The 16797-nt window shown below is 41.3% G+C and overlaps 1 protein-coding gene and 1 long non-coding RNA gene across 10 annotated transcripts in view; one reads left to right on the top strand and one right to left on the bottom strand.

Moving 5' to 3' along the window:
- The window catches only part of LINGO2 (leucine rich repeat and Ig domain containing 2), a 1446432-nt gene that overhangs the window by 20106 nt on the left and 1409529 nt on the right, over positions 1-16797 (bottom strand). The gene's annotated exons all lie outside the window — the stretch shown is intronic.
- On the top strand, positions 2395-16253 carry LOC147366683 (uncharacterized). Its single transcript, XR_015169478.1, has 2 exons — positions 2395-11644; positions 13647-16253. It is a non-coding gene; the product is annotated as an uncharacterized LOC147366683 (long non-coding RNA).

Here is a 16797-nt window from a genome sequence, read left to right as displayed (position 1 = left end):
ATGAGGAACTAAAGTGCCTCTTGATGAAAGTGAAAATGGAGAGTGAAACAGTTGGCTTAAAACTCATTTAGAAAACGAAGATCATGGCATCCGGTCTCATCACTTTATGGGAAATAGATGGGGAAACAGTGGTAACAGTGTCAGACTTTATTTTTGGGGGCTCCAAAATCACTGCAGATAGTGATTGCAGCCATGAAATTAAAAGATGCTTACTCCTTGGAAGGAAAGGTATGACCAACCTAGATAGCATATTCAAAAGCAGAGACATTACTTTGCCGACAAAGGTCTGTCTAGTCAAGGCTATGGTTTTTCCAGTGGTCATGTATGGATGGAGAAGGCAATGGCACCCCACTCCAGTACTCTTGCCTGGAAAATCCCATGGATGGAGGAGCCGCAGTCCATGGGGTTGCTAAGAGTTGGACACGACTGAGCGACTTCACTTTCACTTTTTATTGTCATGCATTGGAGAAGGAAATGGCAACCCATTCCAGTATTCTTGCCTGGAGAATCCCAGGGATGGGGGAGCCTGGTGGGCTGCCATCTATGGGGTCGCACAGAGTCGGACACAACTGAAGCGACCTAGCAGCAGTAGCATGTATGGATGTGAGAGTTGGACTGTGAAGAAGGCTGAGCGCCGAAGAATTGATGCTTTTGAACTGTGGTGTTGGAGAAGACTCTTGAGAGTCCCTTGGACTCCAAGGAGATCCAACCAGTCCATTCTGAAGGAGATCAGCCCTGGGATTTCTTTGGAAGGAATGATGCTAAAGCTGAAACTCCAGTACTTTGGCCACCTCATGCAAAGGGTTGACTCATTGGAAAAGACTCTGATGCTGGGAGGGATTGGGGGCAGGAGGAGAAGGGGACGACAGAGGATGAGATGGCTGGATGGCATCACTGACTCGATGGATGTGAGTCTGAGTGAACTCTGGGAGTTGGTGATGGACAGGGATGCCTGGCGTGCTGCGATTCATGGGGTCGCAAAGAGTCGGACACGACTGAGCAACTGAACTGAGAGAGAAGGCAATCTTAACAATTTCTGGTACAAATTATTTATAGGCCTTAAGTATATCCCCATATTATATTTCAAAATGATGACAGAGTATTACATGTTTACTTTATATGCATTATATTATTTAGTCCTCAAAATAATCTCTGAGATAGGAACTGTACTGTTATGATTTTCTGTAGATAAGGAAATGGAGTCTCTAGGTCAAATTTAATGCCAAGGTCATTCAGCCAAGAAGTAGTACAAGTGGTATTTAAACAGAGGTGTCTGTGGCTCTAAAGCCCTTGTTATTCTGGTAAAAGCAGCCCTGGGTGGTAGGTGGTATTATGCCTATTCTCTTAGAATATACAGTTGAGCCTTAGGGAGAGCAGAGCTGCCAGGTCAAGGTCATTGTTGTAACAAGTGGCAGGGCCGCTCTGTCATCGACTCCAAAGCCAGCTGAGCTTCCTCCGCCCATCTCTGTGAAAACATAGGTCTGCCATAGCAGAAAACAAACAGCTGCTCTCAACATATGTTATGAATTACATAAGCAGCATGTTATATAGTTGGTTTTAGCTTCACTAAGGCCTCATAATGTTTTATTAATATTGCATGTTCTCACCATAGCAGAACTCAAGGTAGGAGGGAAATCCACATGTGTCTACTCTGGTGATCTAGGTTTTACATTATACAGGTAGAATTACCACAGAGGATGCCACCCAAACTGGGACTGTCCTGTGAAGGGATGGGGGCACTATGCCCCCATAGTGTAACAGGAGAAAAACCCGAGCTGTCCCAGTCAAAGACGGCCACTGCCCTGGGAGCATGTAGATTTCCCTCCTGATGGTCCTGCACATGTTTCTCTTGGTTCAGGGGTTCTAACTAGTCTTCTGGATGCTTATCTCAAAACTGAGTTCTTTCAATACAAATATGAAGAACACACACATTCTTTGATGTTGATGAATCTAGTTTTAGAAAAAAAGTCAAAGATCAAGTAAGTAGTCTGGGGATTAGAACTGAGCAAATTTTAATATTTGAGGGCTGGGATATCTTAACGGCCAGAGGACCAGAACAGTAAGAAGGTACTCTAAGTAAACAACATTGGTTGTTGTGTTCTGCTTGTGCTATGGGAAGAGTGATGCTTATGAATTCTATTAAATCCCAAGGAAATTTTGCTTTTGACTCTCAATTCTTGTCCTGAAGTTCAGTGTGAGAAATTCTGTACAGTGGACTGTCCTACTTTCTGCTGCTGCTGCTAAGTCGCTTTAGTCGTGACCGACTCTGTGCGACCCCATAGACGGCAGCCCACCAGGCTCCTTCGTCCCTGGGATCCTCCAGGCAAGAACACTGGAGTGGGTTGCCATTTCCTTCTCCGATGCATGAAAGTGAAAAGTGAAAGTGAAGTCGCTCAGTCATGTCCGACTCTTAGCGACCCCATGGACTGCAGCCCACGAGGCCCTCCGTCCATGGGATTTTCCAGGCAAGAGTACTGGAACAGGGTGCCATTGCCTTCTCCGTCCTACTTTCTACCAACAGTCTTATAATGGGAAGCTGAGTTCAAAGACTTGGAATGGCCAACCAGTTATCAAGAAATCAGGCATGATGATATGCCAGGAAATAGACACATCATGAAAATAGATAACATGGAAAGGGAACAGGAAGGTTTGGACAATCTTATCTGACTCCTTAACCATAGCATGTAAACTCAAGAATTGTCAGTTTCATAATGTCAAGGATAATACCTCTATCTACCAACTATTTATTGAGATTTTTAAGTGAATTAAGTACATGGAGTAGTTGACAGACAGGAAGCCCCATAGCAAATCTTGGTTCTTTCCTCTTTTTACGTAAAATAGCAAAGGAACACCCCAAGTTCTGTAACAAGACTTTGCATTTTTCATAATCATCTAAAAAGTTCAGAATTTTTCTTTTCCTTTCCTCCCTCCGTTTTCCTTCCTTCTTTCTTATTCCATTTTCCTCCTTCTCTCCCTTACCTCCTTCCCCTCTTATTCAAACAAAGACTTAAGATGACCAAAATATTATAAAATGTAACCTCCTGCATACACAAAACAATTTGATGGAATTAGAAACTTCTAAAAATTAATCATTATCAAAATTAACTGTTTAATTAATCATAAGTTTGTTTATAAGACCTTCAGGGATGGATTTCAATGACCACCTCTCTCATAAAGCTAACACTTAAAGAATATATAAACTGAGGCGTGAATTTTTCCATGCGGAAAACAAAATTCTCTGTACCAGATACATGAATATTAACTTCAGGTAAAGTGCTCTTCAAATTTCATTTGATTCCTTAAAACAAAAATGTTGGAATATGTTACATATGTTGTAAGTCCTTTACTATCCTTAGATGGAAACTTCTGTGTTAGTGTTCATGTTTATTTTTATTCCTTTCTTTGACCCTCTCCCTGTGGGCCTTCAACAATGGTCCTGAAATGGAACCAAAGTCACAGAAGAATTTATAAAAGGGGAATGAAGGTATGTAGGTAATAGAGTTGAGGAATCAAACTCCTTTGTCTTGCTTTAGGAGATGGTGAGGGCATCTGAGGATTTATTGTATGAATATAATTTTCCAGTACTTTTTAGCATCAGCAGCTGGGTTCCGGTAATTGAACTCTGATTACTGCATAAAGAAGTGAAAAATAGATGTTAATTAGATAAAATTGTCAGAAGAGAACAGCAACATTTAGAAAACCTGGGACATGAGAAAGACAGGCTTTCTTCAAGTTTATTTAATGAAGAAAAGTTTAATCCTCTTTTCTCTGTCTTCCCAGAAGCCCTCCTAAGAGTCCTCTAACAACCTCTGTCTGTCCTGAACATGTCAGTGCTCCCCGGTACAGAGTCTGGTATAATGCTGACCTGTCCAATGAGAGGACCCTTGGGAGGCCACAGGCTTCCCAGCTGGTGCTAGTGGTGAAGAACCCGCCTGCCAGTACAGCAGATGCAAGAGACTCTGGTTTGATCCCTGGGTAGAGAAGACCCCCTGGAGGAGATGGCAACCCACCCCAGAATTCTTGCCAGGAGAATCCCATGGACAGAGGAGCCTGGCAGGCTATTGTCCATAGAGTTGCAAAGAGTCAGACATGACTGAAGCAACTTTAGCATGCTCCCATGCATCACCACCACCAATCCACAATCTCTTCACCAGTGAGGTCAATTTAAAGGCTTTATTATCTGTCATGCAAGTAGAAATTTGGGGGTATTCTAGATGAAAGAGTTGAGTTTGCACTTTCTGGACCAGTGAGAAGGAAGGTCCTGGGCTGCATGGTGCAATGCCGGAGAGAAGATGCTTTGAGCTGCAGTCCTCTATGACATTCCTCTGGGTCCCTTTCCAGTCTTCCTAGGATTGAGGTCAAATCTTTTATTTCTCTGCATTCTTTTATTAGGAGTCATCACAGTTCTTTAGATAAAGCTTTTGGGTGGGTGTTGAGTGCGGGGCCCTGTGCAGTTTGTAGACGGAGAGGAATATATGGAAACATAAGGCAGAGTCAGCTTGCTATTAAGTCACCAAAGGCCTGCAGGTACTGTTTACTGGGACAATGGGAAAGCCCTTGACCAACCTGCAGCACAATCCTCACAAGGCCAGTGACTGTTCCTTGCCACATAGTATTGCATGCTTTTATTCGGGATTATCAGAGCACTAAAAGTTCCCAGAGGAACAGCATTGTTCTTCCTGTTTACGGAATGTCATTTTTGACCAATAGTTGGGTTTCACAAACAAGAAGTAGGTAATTAAAACAGCATGTCATGCCTTTGATTTACTCACAAGTTGAAAGTGCAGCCATCAGTAAGGTGAGGGAAGAGAGCTAATTTCTTGCTTAGCACTCTAGGGGAGAAAAGGGTTAATAGGACAAATGCATGAATACTGTTCCTCAACTTAAGTGGGGCATTCCAAGGCTATTTAATGCTAGAAAATCTCGAAATGCTACTTGATTTTTGGAAACATTTGCTATAGGAGTCAAAGATAGGAGATTTAGAAACAGTGTGATAACTTATCAAATGTGCCCGAGATATTCTCCACATGCTTCATTTTGTTGCCAGAGAAGTTATTGAATATCTAGACTTCTGATTTGCATTCTAGGACTATAAGAGTAAGGACCTGGGGTCATTTTTTTTTCATCATGTGTTTAGCTTTGGAGACTCTGACTACAGAAATAATTATTTAGATACTTAATAGCAAAGGGATGAGAGAGAAATCCTGTGTGTCTAATCCACATTTTTGGTTACCGGCAAGAATTCAGTGATTAAAGCTAAGAAGTCAATACTGTGATTAATTTTCTATTTAATGTGCCAGTCTTAGTAATGTTCTATTTAATAAAATATCTTTCTTTTTAGCAGTGCCTGCCTGCCTGCTCAGTCTCTGCAGTTGTGCCTGTTAAGGACAATGTGTGTGTTTGGTTTGGGATACCTGACCTACAGAAACAGTGCTGTGTTGGTAAATGTTTAACAACCAGTTTTCTCCTGTTTTCCAGTGATTACTGATTTCTATGATGCAAATACTCCCACTAAATCCCATACCTCCTTGACATAATATCAGCACATTTATATCAGCATTTTGTCTCTTGCAAAGCTGGTACAATTTGCATCCAACATAGTAGTAACCAAATCCTACTGCTTTGAATTAAATAATTTCATATACACTAATAGGGCAGTATTTTATATATAGAATATAATTTTGTATATAAACTGTGTGTGATCAAATGTGGCAACAAATTCCTTATATTAAAAAAAAATTATTACTGATTGGAGGGTGAAGGGACAAGATGGAGTAGAACTTGAGCTCATCTCCTCTCACAAAATCACCAAAATCATAACTGCTGAACAACTATTGACAAGACTGGAACCTACCAAAAAAGATATTCTACATCCAAAGAAGAAGCCACATTGAGACAGCAGGAGGGGTGTTTTAGCGAGATAATCAAATTCTTTCTCCACTGGATGGGTGACCCACAAACTGGAAAATAACTATATCATAGAGGTTCTCCCACAGGAGTGAGAGTTCTGAGTCCCACTCCAGCTTCCCAGCTGGAGGGCTGGCATTAGGAGGAGCACCCTCTGGCTTTGAAGGCTAGTGGGGTTTGAGTGCAGACACTCTGGAGGACTGACAGAGACAGAGACTCCACTCTTGGAGGGCACACACAAGGTTTCTCCTGCACTGGGACTCGGGGCAAAGCCGTGACTCCTAGGAAACTGTGCCAGACTCCTGAGGAGGCGGAGGATGGCTGTGGCTCAAACCACAGGTAGGGACAAGGACATTGGTGGCAGAGCCCCACGGAATATCCATCAACATGAACTCTCCCAGAGGTTGCCATTTTGGTGACCTGAAGTGAAAGTCACTCAGTCATGTCCAACTGTTTGCGACCCCATTGATTATACAGTCCATGGAATTCTCCAGGCCAGAATACTGGAGTTGGTAGCCTTTCCTGTCTCCAGCGGATCTTTCCAACCCAGGGATCGAACCCAGGTCTCCTGCATTGGAGACTGACTCTTTACCAGCTGAGCCACAAGGGAAGCCCAAGAATACTGGAGTGGGTAGCCCATGCCTTCTCCACCAGATCTTCCCAGCCCAGGAATTGAACCGGGGTCTTGTGCATTGCAGACAGATTCTTTACCAACTGAGCTATCATGGAAGCCCAGATCTCACCCAATAGCCTGCAGGCTCCAGTGTTGGAACACTTCAGTTAAAACGACCAACAGTGGGAACACAGCCCCACCTGTCAGCAAACAGGCTTCCTAAAGTCATCCTGAGTCCCCAGGGGCCTCTAAACACACCGCTTGACGTGACCCTGTTTACTAGTGGGGCTACACCCAGATTCACCCACTAGGGGGCAGACAACAGAAGAAAGAGGAACTACGACTCTGCAGCCTGCAGAAAGACCATAAACAGAGTAAGACAAAATGAGACAGGAGAGAAAATCTCCCAGATGAAGGAACAGGATAAAATCCCAGAAGAACAACTAAGTGATGTGGAGATAGGCGATCTACCTGAAAAATAAATCAGAGCAATGACGATAAAGATGATCCAAGATTTTGGAAAAAGAATTGAGGCACAGACTGAGAAGGTATCAAAAAATGCTTAATGATAAGCTAAAAGATTTAAAGAACAAACAAAAGGAGATGAACACTACAATCCCTGAAATGAAAAAATATACTGGAAGGAATCAACATCAGAGTAAATGAGGCCAAAGAACGAATAAGTCACCTGGAAGACAGAATGGTGGAAATAACTGCTGTGGAACAAAATAAAGAAAAAAAAGTGAAAAAAAGGACAGTCTCAGAGACCTCTGGGAAAATATTAAACACAACAACATTTGCATTATAGGAGTCCCAGAAGTGGGGGCAGCGGGGGAGAGGGCCTGAGAACATATTTGAATAGATAATCGTCAAAAACTTCCCTAACATGGGAAAGGAAACACTCTCAAGTCCAGGAAGTGCAAAAAGTCCAATACAGGATAAGCCCAAGTCCAGCATGCTGAGACACATATTAATCAAATGGACAAAAATTAAAGCCAAGGAGAAAATACTACAACAACAAGGCAAAAGCAATAAATAAAGATAAAGGGAATCCCCATAAGGTTATCAGCTGATTTTTCAGCAGGAACTCTGCAAGCCAGAACGGAGTGGCATGATATATTTAAAGGGATGAAAGGGAAAAGCCTACAGTGAAGAATACTCTACCCAGCAGGACTCGTTCAGACTCGAAAGAGAAATCAAAAACTTTACAGACAAGCAAAAACTAAGAAATTCAGCACCACCAGAACAGCTCTTCAACAAATGCTTCTCAAAGCAGAAAAGAAAAAGGCTTTGTAGTAGAGCCTGAAGTCAGGTAGGTTGATTCCTCCAGTTCCATTCTTCTTTCTCAAGATAGCTTTGGCTATTCGAGGTTTTTTGTATTTCCATACAAATTAAGCCAGAGAGAAAAACACCAATACAGTATACTAACACATATATATGGAATTTAGAAAGATGCTAACAATAACCCTGTGTATGAGACAGCAAAAGAGACACTGATGTATAGAACAGTCCTTTGAACTCTGTGGGAGAGGGAGAGGGTGGGAAGATTTGGGAGAATGGCATTGAAACATGTATAATATCATGTATGAAACGAGTTGCCAGTCCAGGTTCGATGCACGATACTGGATGCTTGGGGCTAGTGCACTGGGATGACCCAGAGGGATGGTATGGGGAGGGAGGAGAGAGGAGGGTTCAGGATGGGGAACACATGTATACCTGTGGCGGATTCATTTTGATATTTGGCAAAACTAATACAATTTGTAAAGTTTAAAAATAAAATAAAATTTAAAAAAAAAAGAAAAAGGCATAACTAGGAACAAGAAACTTACAAGTACTCTCTGTAATTTTGCTCACTGATAAAGGCAAATATACAGTAAAGGTAGGAAGTCATCTACACACAACTATGATATCAAAACCAGCAGTTGTGAGAAGAGAGTGCAAATGCAAGATACTGGGAACACATTTGAAAGTAAGAGACCAGCAACTTAAAACAATCATGTATAGAGAGAGAGTGCTATATCAAAACCTCATGGTAACTGCAAAGCAAAAATCTACAACAGATATACAGACAAGAAAGAAAAGCAGTTGAAACAATAGTAAAGATAGTCATCAAATCACAAAAGAAATTAAATGAAACAAAAGCACAACGATTTAAAACCTGTGGGATGCAGCAAAAGCAATCCTAAGAGGGACATTTATAGCAATACAGTGTTACCTCCGGAAGTAAGAATAATCTCAGGTGAACAACCTAGCCTACACTTAAAGCAACTAGAGAAAGCAGAACAACCAAACCCAAAACTAGGAGGAGGAAAGAAATCAAACAGAGCAGAAATAGAGACAAAGAAAAAATAGAAACGATCCATGAAAATGAAAGCTAGTCCTTTAAAAAGATAAAATTGATAAACCTTTAGCCAGACTCATTATGAAAAAAAGGGAAAGCACTCAAATAAAAAAAATTAGAAATGAAAAAGAAGTTACAACAGATACCACAGAAATACAAAGGATCACAAGAGACTACTATAAGCAACTCTACACCAATAAAATGGACACCCTGGAAGAAATGGACAAATGCTTAGAAAGGTACAATCTCCCATGACTGAGCCAGGAAGAAATAGAAAATATGAACAGACCAATCACAAAAATTTGCAATTGTGGTGGAAAACTTTCCAACAAACAAAAGTTTAGGGTCAGATGACTTCACAGGCAAATCCTATCAAGGATTTAGAAAAGAGTTAACACCTCTCCTCAAACTCTTTCAAAAAATTGCAGAGGGAGAAACACTCCCAAACCTTTTGTATGAGGCCACCATCCCCTGATACCAAAACCAGACAAAGATACCCAAAATAGAAAATTACAGGCCAGTTGATGAATATAGATGCAAAAATCCTTGACAATGAAATATTTAGTATTTTACTAAATACTAGCAAAGAGAATCCAACAATACATTAAAAGGATAATGCACCATGATCATGTGGGATTTATCCCAGGGATGCAGGAAGTTTTCAAAATCTTAAATCAATCAATGTGATACACCACATTAAACAACTGAAGAATAAAAACATATGATTATCTCAGATTCAGAAAAAGCTTTTGACAACATTTAACCCCCATTTATGATAAAAACTCTGCAGAATGTGGGTACAGAGGGAACCTACAGCAATGTGAAAGTGAAAGTTGCTCAATTGTGTCTGACTCTTTGCGACCCCATGTACTGTACAGTCCATGGAACTCTCCAGGCCAGAACACTGGAGTGGGTAGCCTTTCCCTTCTCCAGGGGATCTTCCCAACCCAGGGATTGAACCCAGGTCTCCCGCATTGCAGGCAGATTCTTTACCAGCTGAGCCACAAGGGAAGCCCTACCTCAATGTAACAAAGACCATACATGACAAACTGATAGCTAACATTCTTCTCAATAGTGAAAATCAGCAAGTGTCTCATCTAAGATCACAAGACAAGGATATCCACTCATGCCACTTTTTATTAAAAATAGTTTTGGAAGTCCTAACCATGGAGATCAAAGAAGAGAAAGAAATGAATTCAGATTGGAAAAGAAGTACAAAACTGTCACTGTTTGTCGATGACATGATACTATACATAGAAAATCCCCAAAGTGCTACAAGAAAACTACTAGAGCTCATCAGTGAATTTGGTAAAGTTGCAGGACACAAAATTAATACACAGAAATCTCTTGCATTCCTATACACTAACATCAAAACATCAGCAAGAGAAATTAAAGAAACAATCCCATTTACCATTGCATCAAAAAGAATGAAATACCTAGGAACAAACCTATCTAAGGAGGCAAAAGACTTGTACTCTGAAAACTGTAAGATGCTGATCCACATTTATGTAAAATATGAGAAAATAAATGTATCTTTGTATATGAATAAAACAGTTCTGGAAGAATACAAAGATCACATTGGTTATTTCCAGGGAAGGGAGCTGGGGCAGGAGAGAGGATGTTTATTATCTCTACTCTTGTCCATTTTGAATTGTGAATGATAATAAAAGTTCAATTGTAAAATATGTACTATAAATATTATAAATTAAATATTATGTTTGTATACATAATACAGATCTGTGGGTTTTATCCAAAGCACACTAAATCAGAATCTACAGTAGCACCTGCTGAATCAGAGTCCTTGTGGTAGATTTCTAGACTATCTATGTAGTTGCCTTGGTAATCGTGATGGCACTCAGGCAAGCTCTGGGAGTTGGTGATGGACAGGGAAGCCTGGTGTGCTGCAGTCCATGGGCCTGCAAAGAGTCAGACACGAATGAGTGACTGAACTGAACTGAACTGAAGTGATGGCTTGAGCAGTGAGAGAGAACAAGGCAGGAAGGGGTTTTCCTTCCTGGCTCGCCACCTGCCTCGCTGCCCTTTGGTGACAGCAGATGAGGCTGGTACCTGAGTTTGAATGTCACGTGGAGATCTGCTGTACTTCCCCACCAAGGGCACTTTCCTCAACATCTCTGCCTCAAGCCTGCCTTCTGGGAAGGAAGGTGGACTTGTTCTCATAAGACATTCAGTTCTTCTCCAGTTTTGAGCCCAGTCCCTTCTTTTCAACAGAACTGTTATGTTACATCATGACTTAAACTCCCGCTTTTCTAGGTAGGCACATCCAGAGTTTATATTTGCATGGAATGATTTCTGAGGCCAAAATGACTTGAATTAAGAAAACTTCTGAATAATAAAATCATAGCGAGAATGTATATGCTAGGCACTGTGCTGGATGCTCTTTGGGTCATCTCATTCACTCCCCACAACTGTACGAGAGAGATACCACTGCCATCTGTTTAGCTGATGACATGATCCAATCTCAGAGCCCTTAGGAAATGGACTTGATGTCGCATGATCATAGCAGGTCTGGCTCTCGTCTCTGTTTTTACCCACTGCACTGTATAGCCCCCTCTTTCTAAAAGTCTATTCACATGTTTTATCTTCATTTTTTTTTAAAGGATTTAAGTTGTAGGAAGAAGATTCATTAGGCTGGATGAAGGTGCGAATCTAAATGTTATACCCTCTCTACAGTTCCCAAGAGAGCAGAGGCTGGGCCAGGAGTCAGCCTAGCTGGAAAATTCTCTGTGTGACAGGAATACACTAAGAGCTGAACCATTCCCATGGTAATTCGAAGAACCTTCAGTATATTTTTTGATCTAAGTTTGGTTTCAAGCACATAAATCTCTGTGAAAAATCTCCTGAGAAGATCCCACTGAGGCAGCAACAAAGACTCCTGTTCCAATCGACTTTTTATGTAAATGGGAAAAAAAATGAATTGCAAGCACACACCTGAAAATTCATAAGAGACACTCTCACTCAGTAATTAATGCAACATTCGTGGAAATAGACTCTAGGCATTGTGCAAAAATTCAGACTTTTGTCTGCATTCTTTTCTTTGCAATAAAGCAGACGCCCAGATGGGAGTACAGTGCTCACAGCCTTGTCATAGACACAAGGACGGGGAGGTGGCATTCACAGTCACTCCTAATGGTTAGTGAGAATTAAACCTCCCCGACAACCAGGGAAGCTTCCTTCTGGGAATATTCCTGCCCCTCTGGATGACTAATTCATTACTTCAGGAGATAAGGACTCGAAGGGCGCCCAACAGTTTTTTCTCTGCGGCTTCCTCTTATCTCCTCCAAAGAAAATTCCATTTTGCTTTTGCACTTTCCCAGGTGTTACCATGACTCCCTGGCTATTAGTATAAATAAAAATAAACTATTCGGGAGCATCTATTACAAATGATAATATTCTAGGGAGAGCTCTCAACAACATATCCTCAGAAGACAAAGTTTATTAGAAATAAAAAGGCAGTGTGAATATGACGAACAGAAGCACTATCACTGTATACTTTTTAAAAATTTACTACTGTGTTAGTGAAATATTTAAAGTGATTATCTGAACGGCTGCCCTATCACATGAGAGCCTGAATATGTCACCAGCCAATACAACCATCTGACAGTCTCACCTTGCTTTCCAGCAAACAGTTGATGCCAAAGAGTGACTGCAACAGTTTTTAACAGGAAATAAATGCATCTCAAATTAAATAAGTGCTGAGGCTAGGCATTAAGAGATGCGGCAAGCTGTTTGCCCCAGATTCAGGCTCTGCAAACAAGCCCCAGTGGGCGTCAAGTGTGTACTTGACTGTTCTTTAGCTCTCTCTTCCTGGAGAGTGTCTACAGAAAGGACATCTCATCAAAGAGCTTCTCCCACCTGGCTACACTTTTTTGTCTCTTGTACCCTTTGCTTCTGGGATGGCATGTAAGAACACCTCATCTCCAGATTCAGCTTTGACATTGATTCCAACCTGAATTCTAAAATCTTTCCAGGCTTTTCGAGCCTCTAAATGAGCAGTCTTTAGCTGAACTGCAGTTCAATGCAACAGATACTCTGGAGTGACACGGAGCACGTGGCTAAAAATAGACAAACAGGTTCTACCTGTTAGAATTTACTTCTAAATGGAGTCTCTCCTAGAATTACTTATTATTGTCAATATAGAATCTAGCAAAAAGACCTAAGACACCACTGAACAGCCCCATAAAACTCCCCTCACACACATTTTGATAAATCTAATGCCTCAAAGTTGAAACGTAGAAAACACAGAAAAGTGGTTAATTCTTTTGGATAATAATAAGTATCATTGATTGAGAGCATAGTATATGCCATGCACTGCGTCAAGCACTTTATTCACCATTTACCAACCCCAAAAGGAACACTACCTTCGATTTATAGAACTCAAGGCTCAGAGAAGTCAAGTTACTGGTTCAAGGTCACACAGCTGCTAAAAGGTGGAATTGGAATTTGAACACTGACCAACCCTATTCCAAGGTGCATGCACTTAATTGCGAAACCAGAAAGAACAAATATGCTTCACAGTGTATAAGAAATCTAATCCATGGGGATGGTTACCCGAAGCACAGGATTGTGTGTGTGTGCACTTACCAGGGAAGATAGATAAATCAGATATAGCTCAGTCGTGTCTGACTCTTTGTGACCCCATGGACTAGCTCACCAGGCCCGTCTGTCCATGGGACTTCCCAGGCAAGAATATTGGAGTGGGTAACCATTCCCTTCTCCAGGGGATCTCCCGACCCAGGGATCAAACCCAGGTCTCTCTCATTGCAGGTGGATTCTTTACCATCTGAGCCATCAGGGAAGCCCCTACCAGGAAAGAAGATGAGATCAATTAGCAGTGCCAGATTAGTGGAACTCTTGTGCGGGGACTTGCCATCTTCATTTCCATTTTACTGTCCTTCAAGTCACTGATCTTAATGTCCTATTTTGGCTTCCTATGAGTTTAACTGCAATACTTTGACCACCTAATGTGAAGAACCAACTTATTGGAAAAGACCCTGATGCTGGGAAAGACTGAAGGCAAAAGGAGAAGAGGGCACCAGAGGATGAGATAATTAGATAGCATCACCAACTCAATGGACATGAATTTGAGCAAACTCCAGGAGATAGTAGAGGACAGAGGAGGCTCGGGGAGTGGGGAGCTACACATCATGGGTCACAAGAATTGGACACGACTTAGGGACTGAATAACAATGAGTTCAACAAGCATGGGAAGGAAATAATGAAGTCAGAAGACCTTGCCTTTGCATATTCCTGGGTCACTCTTTCACTCATTGATCTGGAAGTGGTCACTTGCTGTCTCTGTTTCTCACATATGTGCTGAAGAAATTGATCTGGATGGTCTTTAGGATTTAGGTATAAATTTAGCTGTTAAAAATTACCATGTCAGCTAAGCCATTTTTGAATTATCTTGTGAAGTTTGTTTTATTTTGTTTTATGTTCTCTTCTTGCTAGTAATCTACCTCAATGGGAAAGGAAAAGAGAGATGATGTATTTTATCTAATAAAAAGTAGAATCCTACATTTACTTCCCCTTCAGCTTAATTCTGCAATGCCGCAACAATTTGGGAAAACATTGTACTGGGATCCTTTGGTATTAAGACAATAAGAAAATGAAAGATATCCTATCGTAACAAGTGGAAAACTTCTATTATCACATATGAAAGAATAGAGGCTTACAAAGGAAAAAATTAAAACCAATTCTTTCTCAGAATTAAGCAAACTAAATGTGAGAACCTATTGAAAACCAGTGTTGTTTTATGTCCATAAACGTGTACTTCCTGAGAGGAAGGATCACACTTCATGCGGGCAGTCATCCTCTCTTGCTAATTAAGGGAGCTGAATTCCAGTTCCATCCAGTGTTGGCATATGAAGGGGACAGGGCCCAAGGTACACAGCACCTGTTTCCAACAGGAGCTATTCAGAGTGCTTTCGTGTCTATTTCATTTGGTGGCAGGAATTTTGTTTTGAGCTGACAGAGGATGAGATGGTTGGATGAGTCAGGATGGCATCACCGACTCAGTGGACATGAATTTGAGCAAACTCTAGTGAAGGACAGGGAAGGCTGGTGTGCTGCAGCCCATGGAGTCACAAAGAGTTGCACACAACTGAGCAACTGAACAGGAGACAAAGGTGCAAAGGAAGGATTGCTGTTCTGTCAGAAGAAACAAAACAATGTATAGTAATAAACCCAGTCCCAAACAGAGGTAGAGAAAGGCACACCTCTGGCTATAATGTCCTCAAACTTGCAGGACACCCGGTACCTTTCTAGGCCATTGATTCATTCACTTTCTTGCCAATAAACTAGCCAGAAAATTCCTTAGTGAACCATCTATTTTGCTGGTTAAGTCTGAGGCACTCAGATTTCTAGAGAGATAGCTATTACTGGATAATCATCCAGGATTCTGGGCATCCAGTATTGTATACTATTCTCATTATTTTTGCTTCTGTGTCCAAAAGACAGGATGCATTGCCTTTGCCCGTAAAGGGAAGATCTTCAGTGTTTTAACCACCATTAACAAGATGATTAGCATGCCTTTTGCCATCTTTATGAAACACCAGATGTTTGCTTTGGCATTTTTCCAGCCCTCCTTGTGTCATCAAGCCTAACAATTCCTTCTTAATGAGCTGGTGTGCTGTTCCTTTCCGGTCCTGAGTAGGAGGGCTAGCCATCTCTTGACCCCACCACGCAGTTGCTTCGATTTTGATTTAACAGGTTGGCCTACCTGGGGAGGGTGAAGATATTCTTGCACACATCAACTATGAGGCGGCTCAGGTATCTTTAGAGAATAAAAAGCAACAGAGGAAGTGCTCCTCAAGTGGTACTCTTTCTTGATGAGGACCCTGCGTTCATGTTTAGCTTCTAATGTGACATAATGAATCATGAACTAAAGGTAATTGGAAGATTTGTGCCCTGTGTGCAGAACAGAAGTGTGATGTATGAAGGCAAGGCGCAGGCCAATTAGGAAAGTGGATCAATATTTATATTGCTCTTTAAGGGAAGGAAATAATCCTGATAGATTTTCCTTGGGATTGCTGATGATGAGTATGCATTTGCAGTCAACACGGAACATTTCATTGATCTCAGTCAGGTTAAAATTTTATTAACAAGTCAGACACGCATCTCTATGTTTCTGGAAGTTTTCTCTCTCTAAAAGCAAGTTAATACTTCTGCCTTTTGTTTCTCTCTCCCTGAACTGACATTTAACTAGCTGATATGTGCTGAACACTTTCCCATCTATTGTCTCATTTAATCCTCCTGATGATGTTGAAATTACTATTTTTATCTCCATTTACAGCTACAGATACTGAAGCAGAGAGAGGATAAGTGACTTGCCCTTTATCACACAGGTAATAAAAAGTAAAACATGGACTCAAACAGATTTGTTTTTTTCTGACCCTGAAGTTTATGTGATTTCTGCAACCTCATATAATGAGGGTAGTTTTGTAGCATGGCCTAATTTGAATGAAGATAATGAGAATTATAAATGATGAGGCCAAAAAGGGAATGCACCCAACCAGGCAGCGTAGGAGGTGTCCTAACCCACCCAGGAGGGCCTTGGGATGCTGCTCCTGTCTGTCCAAAAAGCAGTTCCCTGTCCATCTAGCTTAGTTAAGGGCCAGCAAGTCAAACATGGCACCTCTACCTCAAGTGGCAGAATTTAGCACATGTGACCCTAAACCTTTCGAGAGTCACTTTGGTCTCTTGGTTTTTACTGGCTCTAAAGCAAACACCACAGTATTTTTGAACAGTATCTTTACTTCCTGACTGTTCAGATTGAGTCGCCTCACTTTGTTCAAAGGCTGCTTTTAGCCATCCATGCAACACCACGTTAGAGAATTTGAGGTTTAATCAATAAAATTGACTAGGAAAGAATGCAAAAGCCATGCTGCCCGCTTCCATGCTTGATTCACTGGGCAGA

This window comes from Bos grunniens, chromosome 8, assembly GCF_055505025.1.
Source record: "Bos grunniens cultivar Pamir isolate PY7600 chromosome 8, Bosgru_T2T1.0, whole genome shotgun sequence".
NCBI lineage: Eukaryota > Metazoa > Chordata > Mammalia > Artiodactyla > Bovidae > Bos > Bos grunniens.
Note: the sequence above shows the minus strand (reverse complement) of the source record. Positions and strands in the feature narration are given on the sequence as shown.